Source organism: Lissotriton vulgaris, chromosome 7 (genome assembly GCF_964263255.1).
Source record: "Lissotriton vulgaris chromosome 7, aLisVul1.2, whole genome shotgun sequence".
In the NCBI taxonomy this organism is placed as follows: domain Eukaryota; kingdom Metazoa; phylum Chordata; class Amphibia; order Caudata; family Salamandridae; genus Lissotriton; species Lissotriton vulgaris.
The window spans coordinates 1,129,172,003-1,129,188,783 of record NC_141695.1 but is presented as its reverse complement, the minus strand read 5'-3'; positions in this window follow the sequence as shown (position 1 = coordinate 1,129,188,783).

Genomic DNA, 16,781 nt, shown 5'->3' with positions numbered 1-16,781 from the left:
TCATATTCTCATATTCTCATCCATTACTGTGGGCCCCTTTTGGTAGTACAACCCGTACACCCCCAGTGGGGATCATTGTGAGTCAGAGAGTGAAAGCCCATAATGTGGGAGCCATGGCTTCTATATTTTCCAAAACTTTTTGGGGCAACCCCATATTTCATATGTCGTCTTTTCCCCTAACATTTACATATCCCAGCTTTTTTCCATTCTGTCAGCGATGGAAGCACCTGTGCCCCCCATGCCCTGGCTAAGTTGCGTTTTTCCACCACTTGTCCCAATTGAAGTAGAGTTAGCTTTAGTTTGAGGATATTAATTTCAGTAGATATCCCCAAAAGAACAAACTGAGGATTAAGAGGACTTGTCTCACCTAGAACAAGTCCCAACTCTTTGAACAGGGTATTCCAATACCCTTGAATCTGTGAGCAACCCCACACTGTGTGAAAGAATGTACCTGCTGGCGCCTGCAGCGCAGCCATTCTGGTGTTTCCGCCCTTCCTATGTGGTGCAGACGCGCCCTGTCGTAGTACGTTCTGTGCAGAAATTTAAATTGAATCAGCCGGAGCCTGGATCTGATGGCCACCTCATGAGGGTGCATCAATGCCATTTCCCACTCCAGGTCATCCATCTCACCCAACTCTGACTCCCATTTTAGCCAGCAGTTTTTTCAAAGTGTCTGGTTTGTTATTAATGAGAGCCCTGCAGGTCCAGGAAACATCCTTCTCTACAAGTTCCCCCATCAAGAGTCGCCCCTCTAGTGACGCATATTCAGGAATGTCAGTGGTCTCTACATGCTTTCCTCGCAATGCACTGGCCAGCTGTATGTACTTGTAGTATCGAGACTTGTTCATATTGTATTCGACCTGAAGATGTGAAAACGTAACCAGCTCTTTATGGTGTATTATATCTTTAAGTTGCAATATACCTAATAAGTCCCACTCCTGGAAACCTCATTGTTAGATTTGGGGGTCTCTATTTGGCACAGGTAGGTACTTGTGACAAATAGGGACCCTCTCCTCTAGTCAGGATAAGGGGATTACACTCCTAAAATAACCCCTGCTCACCCCCTTGGTAGCTTGGCATGAGCAGAAGGGCTTTAGTTCAGAGGCGTTGTAAGTTAAGCAGTTGTGACCACATACAGTAACCCAGTGACAACACTACGAATGGACACCACACAGGTTTTATTTAAAAAATAAGTAGACTTTATATAAAGTTACCACAATACCATAAACAACAAAAATACACACTACGATTACTTTAAGATGGTAGATTTAAGCTTAGTTCAGTTCAGTTCTTAGATGCGACACTCTGCGTCAATGTACCTTAGGTTTCGTTGTGCTTCCACGACAAGCAATTGCGCAGCGATGGGAAATGCGGCAAAATTCCGATACAAAGAAATAAAGACATGAAGATCTTCCAGATGTGGCACGCTTCTCGGGGATGCAAGAAGTTCTCGGTTCGATACACTTACTGTAGCGGCGACACCCTTACAATGCGACGACAACAGCTCCAGCGGCGACGCTCTTCTCCCACAATGCGTGTAGCTTCTGCTCAATGCGACAACTACAGCGGCGACATCCAAGATGCGACGGCAGTAGCTCCGATGGTGGTGCGCTTCACGGGGATGTGAGGTGCTCTTGGTCGATGTGGTGCAATGCAACAGTTCCAGCGGCGACACCCTCCGGAGTTGCGACGGCAGGCACAGCGACGGCGACACGCTCCGACCACGTTGTGAGATTCTTCTCCTGATGGGGGGCATTGCGACATCTACAGCGGGGACGCCCTCCTTCGGAGTTGCGAAGGCAGCAGCAGCGATGGCAACATGCTTCCTCTTCGTAGCTGCACTCTTCTCTCCAATGCGGTGCAGTGCGACAGTTCCAGCGGCGACACCCTCCTTCAGAGTTGCGATGTCAGGCACAGCGACGGCAACACGCTTCTTCTCGTTGAGTCGCGCTTCCAGCTCCTTGTGACACGCAGTTCCTCAGAAGACCCAACACAGTAGCAGGCACTTCCAATAGAACTCTGGGGAGCTGGGGGGTGAAGTCTGTTGTCCCTGAGACTTCAGCAGGAGGCAAGCTCTTTTCCAAGCCCTTGGAGATCCTTCACAAGTTGGAATCAAAGTACACAAAGATCCTTTCTCCTACCTTTGGCAGTAAGGCAACGACTGCAGGCCAATCCCCCAAGCAGCACTTCAGCTTGGGAATAGTCTCTCCTTAGTTTCTTCAGGTTCCTCTCCTCAGTAAAGGTTTCTTCTTGTAGTCCGAAGTGATCTAATTTCATGGGATCAGGGTCCCAATATTTATACCCCAGAATCCTTTGTTCTCTGAGGGTAGAGGGGCCTTTACCCAGTCCAAACCAGTTCTGAAGCACTCTGTTTACCAGACCTCTCCTTTCCTTTAACAGTGCAGGGCAGGCACATCAGACGCCCCACAGGAGGTGGAGCCAGCATTGTGGAAGGCAAGTACAGTCCTGGAGCACTTTGTTTACAGGACTCCTTCTCTTCTTTCAGTGTGCAGGGCTGAGACAACAGCCACTCCCCAGGGTGTGGAACCAGCATTGTGGAAGGCAGGCACAGCCCTATTCAAGGTTCAGGTGCAACTCCTCCCTCCCCTCTAGATGCAGATCTCTCTATTCACCACTGGGTGACTCAGCCTGTCTCTTGGAATTCCCCAGCACTGTGAATCACAAAACCAGACATAGGAATACACAACCTAGCAGAGGCAGGTTTGAATGGTTAGACAAGCAAATACCTACTTTCTATAAGTGGTATTTGCAAACACAGAATTTTAAAATCAACTTCAATAAAAGATGTATTTTATTATTCTGAGTTCAGGCATACTAAACTCGAATTTCTACCATGTTCTCTTAGACAGTTAGGATTATAAAATGTAATAACTCTAACAGCCCATTCTGGCCTATGCAGAACAGTCAGCCTTGCAATAGTGAAAAACGAAAATGGCTTTAATTCACTATTAGGACATGCCACACACATCAGGGCTTGCCCTACCTTATACTTATAATGCACCCTTTCCATGGGCCTACCATAGGGGTGACTGATATGAAGAAAAGGGAAGGTTTAGGGACTGGAAAGTGGGTGCACTTGCCCAGTCAGCATGACAGTACCAGACTGCACGCAGGCTCTGCAATGCCAGACCTTAGACACATTTTACAAGGCTGCTTCTGTGGGTGGCACAACCAGTGCTGCGGGCCCACCAGCAGCATTTGGATTTACACGCCCTGGGCACACTCATAGCACTAGACTAGGGTCTGACAAGTAAACCAAATAGCCAAACATGGAACCACTGATTAATACACCAATTTACAATAAGGAGCACTTGCACTGCGGCACTGGATAGCAGTGGCACAGTGCCCAAAGCATCTAACGCCAGCAAAAACACATGAGGCAACAGCAAAAATGGAAGGGAGACCCACGCCAATGGTGCCAGGTCTAAAACTCATCATTGTGCGATTTCCTGGAGCCGGTTACCTACCCAGAGTGGGGTTTCCTTAGTGACTCGACCGGTATGAGTTGGTAAGTATTTTGCAGTACATACAGAAATTTGAGGAGCATTATCATCTTATATAGTGCTCCCCTGCCAAGCAACGTTAGTGGCAGCGTCTTCCACCTGTCAACATCCACTGGAAAGTCTCTAAGCACCCAGTGAAGATTACGGTCCAACACCATTGTCATGTTAGTTGTAACATATATCCCCAGGTATTTTATACCTTCCCGCACCATCTGAAGTTGGCTGGGACAGATGACATGGCTGCTGCCTTCACCTACTGGACACAGGAAGGACTTCCCCTAGTTAATTTTATATCCTGCATGCATACCATATGTCTCACAGCAGATCATTATTGCAGGGAGTGTCTTCACTGGGTTCGTGACATACAATAATATATCTTCCACATAAAGATATGCGTTCATCAGTATCTGCTTCTTCTCCACTCCTAAATCCTGTAATGTCCGGGTGCAGTCGGATCACGCAGGCGAGGGCTTCTAACACCAAAGCAAAAAGCAAGGGCGATAGCGGGCAACCCTGTCTAGTTCCTCTGCCTATTGGGAATTCCTGTGACAGTACTCCGTTTACTCTAACCCTGGCCACAGGTTTCTCATATAGTACAGCTATCCATCGCCTAAATACCGGTCCAAACCCAAACTTTTCCATAACAGACATAAGAAAAGGCCAATGGACAGTGTCAAATGCTTTTTCAGCATCAAGGGAGAGGACCAGGTGTAGATCTTCCCGGTCGCGAACCGCCTCCAACCAATTATGTAGCCTCCGCAGTTTAAGCCTCGTCGGCCTCTTGGGCATGAAACCCGACTGGTCCCTATGAATGAGACCATCAATTGCCAAGGCAAGCCTATTTGCAAATATTCTAGCTAATATATTGGTCTCCATATTTATGAGGGAAATAGAGCGATATGAGCTGCAGTCCTGCGGTGGTCGGCTCTCTTTTGGAAGTGCTACAATTGTGGCTGTACGCATGTCTCTAGGTCTCTAGGTAGGCTTCCGGTCGTGTGCGCCTCCAAATATAGCTGGAGGAGGTGCGGACCAAAAAGCATTGCATGTTGCTTAAAAAATTTGGAGGACAGCCCATTAGGACTTGGTGCTCCCCATTTTCATCTGGCGAATCGCTAACGCAATTTCTTCCATTGTGATTTTATTATCCAATGTCTTGGATTTCTCATTCGTCAAGGTAGGAAGCCGTATGCCCTGAAGATACTCCTGTATGCAGGGCATCTCGGCAAAACTAACCTGCTTGTAAAAGGCCCCATAGTAGTCCGGAAATTAGTTGGCTATTGCGATAGGGGTTAGATGAGTCTGACCATCTTCTGCTTGTATCTGCGAAACCCATCTATTGTCTAGCTCCTTCATACTGAGCATGCCAATAACCTACCAGTCTTGTCACCTACGTCATATAGGCGCCGATGCATGGCTTGTTTCGCATTTTGTGAGTCTTTTTGGCCAGTGAAAGGTATTCCTGCCTGAGGAGATGCAGACTGCGTAACATGGAGGGGTCCCCACCCCCGCTCGCCTGTGACTCCAGCTGTGACTCCTCCCTTTTTTTGTGTGCTATAATGTTTTGTGCCCTGTCTCTTAACACCGGCTTGTAAGCCTCCCGTAGTGTAATAGCAGAATTCACCAACCCCACATTCTCGCTAAAGTAAAGCTTCGTATCCACCCGCAGTTCCTTAGCAACTTGTGGGTCCTTGAGTACCCACAGATTCAATTTCCATTCCCCATTCTGTCGACGTGTGCTGGTGCCCACTGTGAGCCACAAGGGTGAATGATCTGAGAGGCCCCATGCCAGATATTCTACCCTATATACCTCCCCAATTTCCCCTGCTGGAGCGAATATGTAATATATCCTGGAAAAGGCTTCGTGCACCCCAGAGTGAAAGGAATAGTCTCTGGTCTGAGGGTGTTGTCTACGCCACGTGTCTTCTAATGCTAATGTATCCACAAACCGTTTAAGCGGTGTCTCTCTGAGGTTACCCGTTGGAACAGTCGTGCAGTCACTCCTAGGGTCCATTACATCATTAAAGTCTCCCCTTATGATATCTGTATCCGACCCCGCCTCCAGCAGAATTGCTGCAAGTTTGTCCATCGTTTGCCTCTGGAGCTTGGGTGGCGCATATACACTAATAAAAGTAATGTGTCTTCTATTCCATACCCCTTTAATCTCTACAAATGTGCCGTTAGGATCTGTACAAGTGCGCTCTACTCTAAAAGGCTTGTTTTTCCTGACGAGTATTGTAACGCCCCTCGCCCCTGTGGAGAATCCAACATGTGCCATGGTTCTATAGGCACCTCTACCCAGGAATTCACATTGAGTGACTTTCAGGTTTGTCTCTTGTAGAGGAATAACATTGGGTTTTAACCTTTTAAAGTATGCTGCCACTAGTCCCTTAATAACCTTGCTTCCCATCCCATTCACATTCCAAGAGAGGATCGAGTACATTCCCATTTTAGATGTAGCCATTGTGTTGGTGCATTGTGTCAAACTTCCCCACGGAACCCTTCGCCCCTCCCCACTGCCGTTGAGTTTGCAATACCCATGATAAGTTACATCTTCATTTTGCCACCTCACTACTACGTTACTGTGTGCAGAAATGCTCAAACCTAAACAAACCCCCCCTTGCCGCTAACATGGAATCCCCAACGGCAAACAACACCCATCATACCCCCCACTCCACACTCTGCAGGTACCCCCACCACCCCTTGAATCATCAACAGGACAACCCTGTTGCGGGCAAACCACCCAGAGATCTGTAGCCCCCCTCCCTCACCCACTCAACTACAAAATAATTTTAAAAAGGAGAGAAAAACATACACAATCCGCTGTATACTTCCCGTCTTCGAAGCAACTGATTCAAGAGCAATACAGCATCTCTGTGAGGCCGTCTGGCCACCCTATTTCATTCCTCCCTGCCGTTACGTGAATGCTGCAATAAACAAAGGTCCCCATATGTGAGGCCCTAGCCTGAGGCCTCCAGGTGCTTAATAGTCTCCAGGAGAGGTTGTGCAGCATCTGATGTTCGCGATTCAAAGTTCTCTGACTGATCCGAGTCTCCATGGCTACTATATCTCACGGATGTCCTTGACGCACATTCCAGGGCTGTATCCTTTTTTTTTAGCTTTCGCTTGTCTGGGCCCTAATGTTCTCCCTGGTGTATTCCCAATTGGTGCCAGGCGCTTGATCTTTCGCCTTCTTCTTTGCGGCCTGGGCCTCTCCCAGCCACGACTCGGCTGCATGTTGGCAGGCAGAGCGGCAGGAGGGGGCGTCCTCCGCCGCAGCTGAGGCCGTTCCTCAATCCAAGTCCAGGCATCCTCCGGTGTCTGAAAAAAGTGTGTGGTATCCCGGAAAATTACTTTACGTTTGGTGGGAAATACCAGCATGTATTGGATCCCAAGGTCACGGAGATTAACCTTGATGGGATCAAAGGTGCATCGCTGCTTCTGAACATTGCGAGAGTAATCCAGGAATACCATCACTTTCGTGTTTTCATACTTGATTTCACCCTTTTTTCACAGTTCCCTGAGGGTCAAGTCCCTGTCCTGAAAGTTCAGGAATCGAGCTATCATCGGTCGGGTTGGAGCCCCGGGTGGTGGCCTAGCCCCAGGTATTCTGTGCGCTCTTTCTACGACAAAACATGAGGAGACCGGCACTGTCGGTAGGGCATCCTTAAGAAAAGTCAGAAGAAAATTATTTTCGGGAAAGCCTACGAAGAGCAGGTTATTGCGGCGGGCCCTATTTTCAGCATCATCAACTCTCCAGAGTACATCCTTCACTGCAACCTGAAGATCCTTTACTTCCTTATTCGCGGTCCGGGAAGTGTCCTCAAGCTATGAGACCCGTTGCTCAACCTCAGTTACGCGTTTAGAGACTTTGCACAGATCCTGTCACAGAAAGGAGACCTCCATCTGTACTTCTGCCAGTTTGCCCTCCAGGCTTTCACGAGAGGCACGGATCGCATGCAGGATCTCCTCTGTATCCGGGCGGGGTGCCAGGGCTCCCTCCGCCCCAGTAGGCGCAGGGAGGACCTTCGTGTAACGATCCATCTCCCCTGTTTGGCCGCCTTAGAGTCCCTATCTTTCATCATCATGGTGGACCAGGATGAGAACCAGTGCAGTCGGGAAAAGCACAAGGCTCCCATAGGTGGAAGTGCAGTAGCTGGGACCCGGCCTTGCAGTACAGAGGCCGCTGATGTAGTCAGCACCAGCCAGCTCACTGTCCATGTTCAGCTCAACAAGCAATCCAGGGCAGGAGAGAGACAACAACACTACACTGGCGATGGCACCCCGGGAGGAATGTCCGCTAATGTCCCCTCACTGCCGTCCAAACAGCCCAGCCAGTCAGGAGATGGACTCCAATGTGATTTTCAGGGAGAACCCCCAGGCCGTCACAGCACAGCAATGTCACATGCATGGAACACCAGCGATTGCAGCCTCACTGGTCAGGGCTCTCTCCCTCTTTGGGTCACTGATTAATGCTGTTTGCTTCAGGGATCAGGGTGGGTTCCTCTACGTGCCAATGTATCTCCAAAATGATGTTGGGGGAGGGGCACCAGAAAGCACCAAGCTGCAGCAAAAACGGTGGACTCCAGAGAACACACTCCCCCTGTAAAGTCGTCTGTGAGCTCGCAGGCCTCCCAGCAGTGCAGCCTTCACCCCAGTCACAGAAGGGCTCCACCGCTCTGCCTCAACCCAGATGGCAATAAAGATGGAAAAGTCCCCCGTCCTGCAGGCGCGCTGCCTTGCCGGGGGAGCGGTGAGACACACTGCACAGCTGTCCCCCAGCGTGTCCAGGCAGCGCGTGCCAGCGCAGTACACCGATCACTGCAGCTTCTGCAGGAGATGTCCCCGCTCCGCCTGCAGCGCCAAGTCAAGCGGGCCTTGTCACCTCGACCACCGCAGGCGCCATCGGGCTCTGTGTATCCTGCAGGCAGCTGTCGGCCGCTGCAGGCACTCCTGCGTGCGGGTCAATGTCACTTCCCAGTACTGAAATCTGCAACAAAGTCTGTTCCCGGGACCGCAGCGTAGTCACCTGGCACCAACAGGCATGCAGGGGCGGAGACCTCCACCACTGATCTCAGTTCCCTGATCGAATCTGTCCGGCCGCCATCTTGTGGGCAGCGCGCCGATCGTCGCGCTGATCTAAGCCCCGCACCCAGGCACCCACAGAGCTTCCAAGCAGCTCACCAGGATCACCGACGCCCGCACTGTCACCTCTGGCACAGGTATGTGGAGGTAACGGCTGGGAGGAACAGGATTAAAACAGGATAAATGTCGGGGCCAGCGGAGCTTGCGAAAGACGCGGCTACCCGGTCATGCAGTTGGCCACGCCCCCAATAATTAATTTTAAGCTGTCCACTAAAATAACAATATTTACAAATAACCTTGTTGCTAAAACCGACATCTATTCCTTGTGAAAAGAATTTGTTGCAGCATGCAATTAGGAATACACCCCCGTGCAAATCCAAATAGCATATTTTAAAACCATACAGTAAGTCATTTTCCAAACGTTGGAGTTTAGTATAAATGATCAAATAAAACAACACCCCTGTCTGTTGTACTTCTCCTGAAGTATATGGTATTTCCAGGGAATAAATGACTGGCAAAAGCAGGAGAATGTGAATATAAGCTCAATTTTGTTATCAAGGGGAGGATATACTTTTTTCTTTCCATTTTATAAAAATGATAGAAAAGGGGGCGTGGCCAAGATGGTGTCGGAGTAAGACGCACTTTCGAGTCCCTCCAGCGCCCGACCAGCTTAGCGTTGTATAGCATCGCCCACGGGGTGCTGACCGGCCTCCAGATACCAGCAGGGGCCACTGACATCGAGTGGTGCGGTCCGGCGCTGCCGGCGGGGCTGCCGGAGACCGGAGAACGCCGTTGGGGGAGAGTCGACTTCCGGCCTCGTAAGCACCGGCCTCGCGTGAAGAGGGGGCCGGCCTGTGAGTGCGGAGGCGCCCGACACCGACTGGGCGTGGTGTCGCGGAGCCACGGGTCTCTCCTGCCCTCCCTAACGCATGCCAGTACTGCGGCACAACATTGAAGCATTGAAGGCGGTATAGGACGCTCTGTTACAGCCGACCAAGGGGACTTGGGGGCCACGTGGAGAGTGCAACTTGGGCTATCGGCGGAGCTGAGAGAGGCTGGGAGAGGCCATTAGTGGAGTGTACCGAACAAGCTGATTACAGCCGCTGATGGAGGGGGACGACCCTACCGCAACGGAGACCGACTTGGTGCTCTCTGAAGTACTGACCGCAGCGTGAAGCGGCTGGGGTCGAGGGAACAAGCCCTGCACTGTGGGCACCGATCCGGCGAGAGGGCGGATCTAGGCCTTGATGCCGCCGCGGAGCTCCACGGTAAGAAGACTGCCACGACCGCGCGGTCTCCTGGTCGGATTGCATGCCATCTGGGGCCGAGGTACGGCCTGTGGTTCCCTGGGGGAGCCGGGAGACAGGTGCTGGTGGGTCCGGAGACCATAGACACGACGAAGCCAACAGAGGTGGTACGGCCTACTTCGCCTTGCGGACTGAAAGGCCTGCCTGATCTGTTCCCTCGGCTGCAGCCGTGCCATAGCCTTGAGAGGAGTGCGGAGGAGCATTGCCGGAGCCGGGGGGTCCGGACTGGTAGCCCCGATCTACAATAGCGGAGGACCCGGGATCGGGTTGTCGGACGAAAGTGTCACTGCATTGGCCCTGGAAGGCGCCTTCTGGCGGGAAGCTTTTATGACGCCATCTTGGCTGGGCAGCCATTGACTGTGGCGCAGATACGTGGGGACCGAGACTGAATACCTGGTGAGGTCTTGCGCTGCACCTGAGCACTCCTTGTCCCTGGAGAGTGTACAATAGCCCTGGTTCCGCGCAACAGCCGGAACTTCATGATGTCCACCACGCTTCGCAAGGGAAGGCCGGGAAAGGACGGCACCTCCAAGTCTTCGCAGCAGCCATCTTCCCCCGGGGCCAGTGGTTCGTCCAGGCAATCGGATGATGAAGCACCCGCCACCAAGGCCTTCATGACTGAGCTGTTCACCTCTATCAAAGAGGACATTTCTGAGCTTCGCGCCCAGTTGGCGTCAGATCTCCGGGAGGTGCGGAGAGAGGTAGATGGAATTGGTGAACATGTAGCGACGCTGGAAGATCACGACTTGAGTGTAGCAAATGATGTGCACCAACTACAACAGGACATTATTCGTCTTACTGAACAGAATTTGGACCTGCAGGCCCACACAGAGGACTTAGAGAATCGTTCCCGGAGGAACAACATTCGCATTAGGGCGGTCCCATGGGACGGAGAAGCTGGAGACCTGCGAGGTTATGTCCAAGCCGTGTTCTTACAGATCTTAGACGAAGAGGATGTGCAGGAAATTAAAATGGATAGGGTGCACAGAGTCGGTCTGCCTAGAAGAGGAGGGGGCCCCCCTCCGGACATCCTCGTTTGTGTGCATGACTTTCAGGTGAAGGAGCGTATCCTGCGGAAGGCTAGAGCCATCTCCTCCTTGCAATTCAGGGAACACCGTCCGCAGCTCTACCAGGACTTGGCGGCATCAACACTACAGAAGAGGAGAGAATTCCGCCCGGTAACTTCCTTCTTGCGGGAACGCAACATCGCGTACTCCTGGGGGCACCCCTTCCGCATCATATTTAGATGGCAGAATAGGCTGGCGCAAATTCGCTCCCTGCAGGTGGCGAAGGATCTTCTGGGCCTGGAGGACGTTCCTCCCTCCCAAGCGGCACATTCCTCCCCATCGAGGAGACGACACCGATCCTCCTCATGGCATAGAATTGGTTCGTCCCCGAACCGGGGGCGGCCGGATCGCGCTGCTAGCTTGCAAGAAAGGGGTAATGCGGTGGCATCAGTGGCCTCGGCTACAATAGCAGATTCTCAACAAAGCTCTGGAGCAGCGTGATCCCCGATTCCATGATGGTTGGGCGCCAGAGGAACTCTGGCCCTAAGATCCCGGGGTACTATTGTACTTTTGGAGAAGACACCCTGGACCGTGGCCCTGGGGGTCCCTGAATTGGTGCCCCCACCCCGATTCCAGTCCGGTGAGGACCTTGTGAACTGTGGCCCATTGGAACTGCTGAGTACTTTGTTCAGGTTCAGTGCCTTGAGTTATGTCTTCTTGGTTTTTTTGTTTGCAGGGGGGGTGGGAGGTGGGGAGTTTCGGGGGTCGGGGGCACAGGGGGAGTGTTGGGGTTGGGGTCAGGGGGAGGGGGGAGAGTGGTGGCGACCGAAAACTGTATGTGTGAGGTATTTTTGGCGCTAGTGGTGTTCTCCATTGCAGTCGCTATCTTGAGCCGTACTGAGGATTATACAATTTTTGATGTTTGCATGGGTGGAAGATGTTTGGAGCGCTGGGGAGGGATGTGTACTGTTCCCCATGGACGGAGGGTGCTTGGGACATTGTTCTTGGTGTCTCTATCTGATTGTTCTCAGTATACAGTGCTCAGCGGGTCATCTTGTTTGATTGGCTCTGAGAGGTCCGATGATGGGGAGTTGCTGGAGGGAGGGGGAGATCTAGGGTCTGGAGGAGGTTGTTGGGAGATGGGTCTGGTCCAGGGGTGTGTAGAGTGATGGTTGGTGGGGGCCGGGGACTGGGCTCTGATCATCTTAATATGCACACAGAGCGGAGTCTCACGCCATCATTATGCCTGTTAGTATAGGTACCTGGAATGTGAAGGGTCTCAATTCCCCACAGAAGCGCCAGAAGCTCTGGAAGTACCTATCAGATCACCATCTTGATATGGTTGCCCTCCAGGAAACCCACTTGGCTAGGAAAGATGAACTGAGACTCCGGCATAGACATTTCCCCCTTATTTATAGGGCGTCAGCATCCACCAAGCATAGGGGGGTGGCCCTCCTGTTCCGGGCCTCTCTCCACTTTCAGCCTCTGGGGGTGAGTAGTGATAAGGAGGATCGTTGGCTAATGGTGAAGGGGTCATTATATGGCCGCCAATGTACGTTTGTGGTGGTTTATGCTCCTAATGCTGGACAGAATGGTTTTTTACAAGGCCTGATGGACAAGATGGGGGACTTTGTAGAAGGGCACCTGTTACTATTGGGGGACTTCAACATGGTGTGGGACAGGGATATGGATAGCTCGGGGGTGCGCAGGGCAGATGCTGTGGTCTTTTTGGAAGAAACGCAGCGACAAATAGGCGAATTGGGATTGGTGGACAGCTGGCGCTTCTTACACCCTCAGACCAAGGATTATACATTTTTTTTCTCATGTCCATCGCTCGTACTCTCGTATAGATCATATTTTTATTAGCCAGGCTCTCAGGGGGGATGTCCGAATGGCTAGTGTTTTTCCACTCTCAGTGTCTGATCATAGCCTAGTGGTGCTTGGGTTACACTGGTCCGTGGGGGGGAACGGTTGGCGGAAGTGGTACTTCCCAGCAGCAGATGAGGTGTCTTGCAAGGAGCTGCGAAGGGCTATAGGAGAGTTTTTAGCTCTTAACCCGCCCTCCGATACTTCAGTATATACCACATGGGACGCGTGCAAGGCCTCAATACGGGGTGCATGCCTCGCCCTCAATGCGAATCTTCACTAGCTTCGGCGGAAGGAAAGGGAGGCCCTGGAGACGGAGCTAGTTACTTTAGAACAGGCGCACAAGTCAAACCCTTCTAGGGTGACCCTCCGTCCACTTACGGCGGTGCGAGGGAAACTGAGAGCCCACTACAACAACCGGGCTGAGTTTACCCTCCTGCATCTTCGACGCGTCTCCTACTCCTAGGGGAACAAGGTGGGGCATCTCCTGGCCCGGCAGCTTCGAGATAAGCGTGAGAAGGATTACATTGGGGGCATACAGGACCACACGGGTTCTGTTTGGCACAGAGATGCAGACAAGGCAGCCCTCTTTGGCCGCTTTTATGCAGATCTTTATTCGAGCGCCGCCCTTGATCCAGAGGCCCAGTCTGCGTTCTTGGGTGGTCTTCTTATCCCACAGGTCTCCAGGGAATGGAACGACTTGCTGTCTTCCCCCATCACTAGGGAGGAGGTATTGGACGCCATTAAGGCTCTGAAACTCCACAAGGCCCCGGGCCCTGACGGTTACACGGCCGTGTTTTACAAGACATTCGCGTCGGACATCTGCGATTACCTGGTTTCCCTTTTTAACGCAATGGCGTCTGAGGGAAGAACCTCTGACACTATGGCTGAGGCTCTGATTACCGTCCTCCCCAAACCGGGGAAGGATCTTACCAAATGCGCATCTTATCGCCCGATAGCGCTCCTCAATCTAGACGCTAAGTTGTATTCATCTATACTTGCTGGCAGGTTATAGGATTTGATGCCGGCCCTGGTCCACCCGGACCAGTCCGGGTTTATAAAAGGTCGACAAACTCATGACAACTTGAGGCGCGTGACCCATCTGATCGAGAAGGCTAATAGATTTCGCATACCGGCGGTGTTAGTGGGGCTCGACGTGGAAAAAGCTTTTGATCGCGTTGACTGGGGCTTTTTACATCGCACACTGGAAGCCTTCGGGTTTTCACCCCAATTCATAAGAATGCTTGAGGCTAATTATAACAACCCCACCTCTCGGGTACTGATTAATGGACATAGGTCCGGGAGTTTCCACCATTCCCGCGGAACGCGTCAGGGTTGCCCACTCTCACCAATTCTATTTGCTTTAAGCATCGAACCGTTGGCTCTAGCGATTCGGGAGAACGAACAGATCTTGGGCCTCCCCTTCTCAGGTGAACAACACAAGATTTCGCGCTTCGCGGATGACGTGTTACTTTCGGTTCGGGATCCGGCGCTATCGTTACCCCATGTCCATACAGTGCTCTCTGATTTTGAGGCGGTGGCAGGATTCAGAGTCAACTTCGACAAATCGCATATTCTGAACCTGACTCTACCTCCCGAAGAGGTGCACCGGATTCGAGCGCTTACTCCACTCTCATGGTCGACTTCATCCCTGTTATATCTGGATGTGAGACTGACCTCTACCCTGGGCGCACTGTTTCCGGCCAACTTTCCCCCGATGCTGGCGGCGATACGTACGGAGCTGGAGAGATGGAAACCGAAGTACATCTCGTGGCTGGGTAGGATTCATGCGCTTAAAATGGTCCTCCTACCTAGACTCCTGTATCTCTTCCAGGCACTGCCCATTCCAGTAGGGATGGACTATTTCCGTCGGCTTAAGACCCTGATGTTGAAATTTGTGTGGCAAGGCGGCCGGGCACGACTTTCATATGCCGTTCTTCGACGTCCACGGGTGGAAGGGGGGGTGGGGTTCCCGGGCATGCACTTGTATTATAAGGCTGCCCAATTAAGAGTACTGGTGGAATGGTCCCAACAGCTCTCAGAGAAGCACTGGCTCCACATGGATCGGAGTGTGCCCGGAAGATCCATCTGGGACCTGGCCCGGAAACCTAAGGCGGACCGGCCCAGAAACGCGTATATTAGCACCCCCACCAGCACAGTGTTGAAGGTCTGGGACACGGTCAGTGGTGACGACCGATGGACCACCTTCCCGTCCCCATTTACTCCTATCCATTTCAACCCGGCCGTTCCTCCGGCCCTGACGGATGGACCCTTTGGTGTCTGGAGAGAGGGTGGTTGTAGGGCCCTCACTCACCTGTTTCACGGTACAGTGCCTCTTACCTTCCATAATTGTATGCGGGACTATGGTGTTCTGCCCACTGAGCGCTTTCGTCACCTCCAGCTCCTACACTGGGCGACGTCACCTGGGGTGGTGGATGCCGCTACTAGACCTTTGACGAAGTTTGAAGCCTTTATTCTTCGCACGTCCACCATGAAGGGGACGATCTCCTTCATCTATGGGTTGTTACTAGACACCGCGGTGTCCCCCCGACCTCCATACATGGACCACTGGGAGACTGCATTGGGGAGGGACATTTCTGACAGTGAATGGAGGAGCCTCTGGCGTGATGTAGCGGCACATAATCATTCTACAGATCTTAGAGAGGCTCAAATGAAGCTTATATTTGATTGGTATCTGTATCCATCCAAGTTACATCGGATATTCCCGACGGCCTCAGATAAGTGCTGGCGAGGCTGCGGTATGCTGGGTGACTTCCGCCACATCTGGTGGGACTGCCCCACCATCCGGCCATTCTGGTCCGAGATCCTATCCCACATCAAGGATGTGATGGGCTATCCAATTCCGGATTCAATGGAGTATGTCCTGTTGGGGCTTAGAGACCCGCAGTTTGAACATCAAACTAGAGCCGATAAACGCATTATATGGCTGTGCCTAGGGGCGGCCAAATTGACTTTGGCAGCCGCTTTGAAAAGCCCGACAGCTCCAGCCATTTCTTTAATGGCATGCACGGCTATGGCGACTACTGAGTATGGAGAGACTGTCAGATATCTTTTTGGGGAATTTTAAAAACTTCATGTTCAACTGGGGACCCTTGGTTAGGTTTCTGTCTCGAGGTTTGCCATCTGCAGTTTGCCCCTCAGCTCTTCGTGCACTACATCTCTTCCAAATGTAATCACCTGCTGGTATGACGATGTTCTGAATGCATGATGGTCGCCACCACTAGGGACAGGGTGGGGGGGTGGAGGGGAAGTGGGGTGGGTGGGGTGTTGGGTTGGGGTTGTTGATCTACTTTTGGTTGCGACACGAATCACATGTGAAGACAGACTGCACGGCCTTCCTATATGATTGTGATCATGATTGGGACACCTCTTACTTCTGAGAACTTAGAACTGTTTGCTGAGACGTGGGTGCTCCCCCTAATCGATGGAGATTGGCGAACAATAACACTTGCATTGCATCTGACAACGCTAGTTGTCGTCCCCCCTGATGTAATTCTGTTCTTTTTCTTTGCAGCAATGTTCTCTAGCACCCCCTGTGTGGGGATTTATGGCGGAATGTCGCCTGTCCCTTTATTTTCATCCTCCTTCTTTCTCTCGCCTTCTTTTCCTCCCTTTTTTCTACTTAAAACCTTGCAAAATAAAAATTTTATTAAAAAAAATGATAGAAAAATAAAATATGGGACATGGTTTGGAAAGACAAGCCACCACAAGGACATTGCGACAGGTTATTTAGTGAGTGTACATGTGCAGGTTATCCTACCATCAAGGGGAAAAAATGTAGCTTCATCCTTGTTAAAAGATATTGAGGCATATTGGAGAGTTAAGAGTCATGAACCTTGAGTATTCTGGGCAGAATATGGTAATGAGTACACGTAGCTTTGCTTTGGTTGCGTTGCCATCTTTCTAGCTCACACTTTTGGAGGAAGGCCTATTTCAGCATAGTCTTGGAAAAGGGAAAACATTTATTTGGAGTT